This window comes from Echinops telfairi, unplaced genomic scaffold (genome assembly GCF_000313985.2).
Source record: "Echinops telfairi isolate 266 unplaced genomic scaffold, ASM31398v2 ScPeMD7_18;HRSCAF=68, whole genome shotgun sequence".
NCBI lineage: Eukaryota > Metazoa > Chordata > Mammalia > Afrosoricida > Tenrecidae > Echinops > Echinops telfairi.
In genome coordinates this window covers 40,909,497-40,913,985 of record NW_022103915.1, presented here as the reverse complement: position 1 = coordinate 40,913,985, position 4,489 = coordinate 40,909,497, and the positions used below count along the sequence as shown (strand labels likewise).

Genomic DNA, 4,489 nt, shown 5'->3' with positions numbered 1-4,489 from the left:
CTATTCCCCCTTCTCTCCATCTTTGAGCTGCACGTCAAATCCAGGGCTGATCACCCCACACGGGTTTAATCTGTCCGAGAGAGTCACAACACCGTCCCCAGCTGTGTGATCATCAATGATTTCAAATTCGCCAGTCCAGCCGGCTTCATCCTCACAGCTAGAAGGCGGACAATGAATTTGGAGCATGGCCTGGTAAGGACTGGGCCGGCCGCCCTTCTCCTCGGCACTGTTACTGATGCTCGTGAGAGCGTCGGCCAGGTGTCCGGGTGTGCACCGTTATGGCGCCCGGAAAGATGGAGGAAAGAGGAGACTGCAACTCTTTGTGGGAGTAGAAAGTGACAGTGGATTCAAACTACCGACCTCCAGGTTAGTAGCCCAACTCGTAACCATGCAGCCACGAGCAGGCTCCCTGCAAATATGTAGGTGGGATGTAAAGAAACGACAAGGGCTCTGTTGCCACGCAGGTCCTTCAGTGTGTGTGTGGTGGTGGGGGGTCAGAACTGGGCGTGGAGACAGAGGCTGGCTGTGTGCAGAGGGCCTTTGGGGGAACTCATACCCTGGCCCTAGCACAGCTGGATCTGAAAGGACAAATAGAAAATCCCAGAGACAGTGGGGAACCCTTTCCGCCTCATCTCACCTTTTCAGAGAGGCAAGAACTTCCCATCAACTACAGCAAGGGAAAAGGTGTCCTGGTACTCCTGGCTTCTCTGTCCCCTCCCTAATTTCCCTTGGGAGGAGATGGCTCGGTGAGTTTTAGAGGTGAAGTTAGTGAAGTGTGGGGCTCTGTCTTTTCTTCCTGAGCTATGAGGACCAACGTCTGCCCTCCTGTCTGCCCCTGTTGAGGATGTCTAACACCTGACTTATCTGTGACTGAGTAAGTACAGCTAATTCAGGGGAGAAATATCAGGGAGGCCACAGGTCAAACCTCATTCTCCAGTTTAGCTACTATCAGGACAAAGCTAGTATTTTTGTCTCTACCTGTCTGTATGAATTGGTTCCAAATGCTCAGGATGGGAAGCCAGATGCGATTTATCAGCTCCTTTAAACCTCAGCACCCCACCCTCACCCACCAATCTCTCATCCGGTCAATCAGCAGGTCAGGGGCATGCCAGATCTCTCATGCTCCCAGTTCACCTACAGGTCTTGGCCATTCAGGCCATGGCCATCTTTCACCTGCACAATGGCCATTTATTTATAACAGTTTTTTTATGGGCATATAATTCACATATCATACAATTCAACAGTTCCATCAAAATAAGAAGAGTTGTACAATCATCACCATAATCAATTTTAGAATGCTTTCTTCTTTCTTAGACTCATTGTTATTAGCTCCCCATTTCCCCCCAACCTCCCTGCTATGTACCCTCAAGGAACCACTAATCCGGTTACTGTCTCTCTAGATTTCGGACAAGGCCCTTGTAGTGACTCCTTCGGACTCTAGTCTCACCCCTCTCCCACACATTCTCTGTCAGGGGAGCCAGCCCCTAGCACATCCTCACGGGTCGGGGTCGGGTAGGCGCGATTGCACAGCGATAATAAGTAGAGTAGACCGCATGAGAGATAGACGAGAGATTGAAATAACAGAGTCAGACACATTTCATGGTAGCATGCTCACCTCAGCTCCTCTTGGTGGTACAGGGCAGGAGAGAGAGCAGAAGAGGGGGGAGGGGAAGGAGGACAAGGGGACAGGGGAGTGAGAATGGGGAAGAGAGGGCGGGGGGCGGGGGGACAGAAAGCTCTCTACTTCTAACCAAGGCTCATATACCTTTGGGGGGCATGCAAGCCCCCTATTTATAGGTAAAGACATCCGTCACAGGAATGGGTTGCACTACAGGTAATACAGTAATGAGAAGGGGACGATCTAGGGGTATACACGCAATAGGAAGGAGAGGGATTGGGGGCACACATGTGACACGAAGGGCGGATCCTAGATTCAGGATGGCAGCCTAACTTTGGATGTCACTGAGCAGGTTCGACCTGTTCTCTGGCTCTCTGTGGAAACAATTACTGTACTTATCAGTAGGGTGTGAGCTCCACCTACCGTGGACCAGACTCCAGTCTGAATGCCTTCAGGAAGAATATCTCTAAGCATCTGACCTCCCACCTTGTGCTGGCAAACAGCCTCTAACATTTGGCATGTCTTTGGGGGAGACAAAGCTGGGGCAAAGTCTCTTTATATCCCACAGTTCTCCACCTGTCAGAGTGAACTGTCTTGAAGCATCTTCACTCCCTCACTTCAGCCCTTTAGTGCCACCTCCTTCCCCGACCTCATGCCCTCAGGAGAAAGACCAGCCTCCTAGGCGTGGTCTCACTCATCCTCTTGCTCCTGTTCCTGGAGCCGCCAGCTTCTACTCCTGCAGAATTTCTTGCGCTTTTCCCAAAGGACCATGTTTCCTTTTGCCCCCAGGGGTTTCCACGTGCTTCTCCCTCTGCCCTGAGATGTCTCTTCCCAGACTATTCCCACTCACCCCCATCTTGCCTCATTCTTGGAAGTTTACTCATCACCTCCTCCAGGAAATCTTGGATTCTCCACAGCTGGATTAAGACCCGTTTACCGTTCCCACAGTACTGGGGATGTCCCTTGCCACAGCACTTACCATTCTGTTTTGTGACTTCCTATTTCGTAAATCTGTCACCTACCATTGACTGTAAGCTCTTCAAGGATAGGCTTTGTAACGCGTGATGGCGTTCGGAAGGCCAGAGCTTTGCACTCAACGATTGGGCACCCACTTCAAGGTCCGATGTGCTGATATTCCCTCTACTCTTCCTACTTGCCTCTCAGTTTGTCAGACTGTGGTTCTGGCCATGGCATTTCAAAGGCCAGCAGGGTCACTCATGGTGGACAGCTTTCAGACTAAGACAGACTAAGAAAGACGGCCTGCTCGGGTGGGGGAAAAAAGGCTAGTAGAAAAACATATTAAATAGCAGTGGAACACTGTCTGATCAATGCCAGCAAACTGATTCTCCTCCCGTTAAAATAAGACTAGGGGAGGGTTGCCGTCTTGAAGTAGAGTGACCCTTAATGGCCTGGGCTGAATCAGGCTTTCAGGACTTCCAACTGATGTTGCGCGGCATAACTCAAAATGAAAAGAAAGGGCTGCAGACGTCTACTACTGAAATGGGGAATGTGTGAAGTTTGGTGCAAAACAACCGGGAAGGTGTTAAAAATGAACTGAGACATATAAAGGTGATTTCCTAAGTGGTTTGATCCATTTCAGACTGAAGAGGTTGGCAGAATTCTTTAATTTCTGCATCGCTGGCTTTAGTGGTTGGTGCATAGGGTTGAACAACAGTTATCTTGACTGGGTTTCCTTTTTTGGGGATGAATATCTTATCACAGATAGAATGGTACTTCAAATAGACCTTGAAATGTCTTTTTTTGACAATGGCAGTGACAGCATTGCTGATGAACCTGTCAGGCTCAGCACGGTAAACAACATGATTTTCTGATCCCAAATGGCTAATATCAGTCCATTCAGCTTCCGAACACCTACGATATCGATCTTTCTGTGTTCCATTTCATTTCTGATGACTCCCAATTTTATTAGATTCATATTTCCAAGTTCCAATTATGTATAGATTTTTGCCACTGTTTCTTTTCAAGCAGTGCCTCATCAGCAAATGAAGGGCTAGAAGGCTGTACTCCATCCACGTCATTCCGGTCTACTCTCCTTTGAATGTCTTCTGATGGAGGGGCTTAGCTCTGGCACCGGCTTGGACGGCGCATGAGGTTTTCAGTGTCGGACGTTCTAACACTCTCTATAAAGTTGTCAGTGGCTAATTCCTCGAAAGCAGAAAGCCACTCAGTGTGTTCTTACTCTGGAAGCTCTGCTGAAACCTGTTCACTTTGGGTGACCCTACCGGTATTTAAAACTACCTGTGACATAGCTTCCAGTATTACATCAACACACAAGCCATCACAGGATGACAAACTGGCAGACGAACTGACAGGCAATGAGTGGAATGGGCAGGATTAAGGTGGGGTTGAGTCCGACCTTAGTCAACGGTGTGAACCAAGTCACACCCTTTGTTTCTTTGGGAGCATCTTTAAACTTGACTACAGGGTGTGCCTCAAGACACCATTCTCTGATTTGCTTGGAGGTAGGTGTGGTCAGCTAAAAGACAAAAACCACACCTCCAACAAGTCATTCCTTTGTGTATCAGCCACCTGATGATGCCTGATACCTGATCCCTTGGACACCTCGTGACCAATCGCACAGGATGGTGTGCTTCGTCCTTGTGGGGTTTTGTTGCTTCTGAGCTAGATGGCCGCTTGTTTACCTTCAAGCCTTTAAGTGAATGAGGCGAGGGTGGGTGGTGGGTGGTGGTGGTGGTGGGGAGTGCGGGGGAGTGTGGAGTGGAGACCCAAATCCCATTTGTAGGCCACTGGACATCCCCTTACAGAAGGGTCTCAGGGAGGAGATGAGCCAGTCAGGGTGCGATGTAGCATCGATGAAACATACAACTTTCCTATAGTTCCTAAATGCTT

At 49.1% G+C, this 4,489-nt stretch overlaps 1 pseudogene; it reads right to left on the bottom strand.

Moving 5' to 3' along the window:
- LOC101662838 overlaps window positions 1-4,489 on the bottom strand; it is a 44,830-nt pseudogene continuing 40,341 nt past the window's right edge.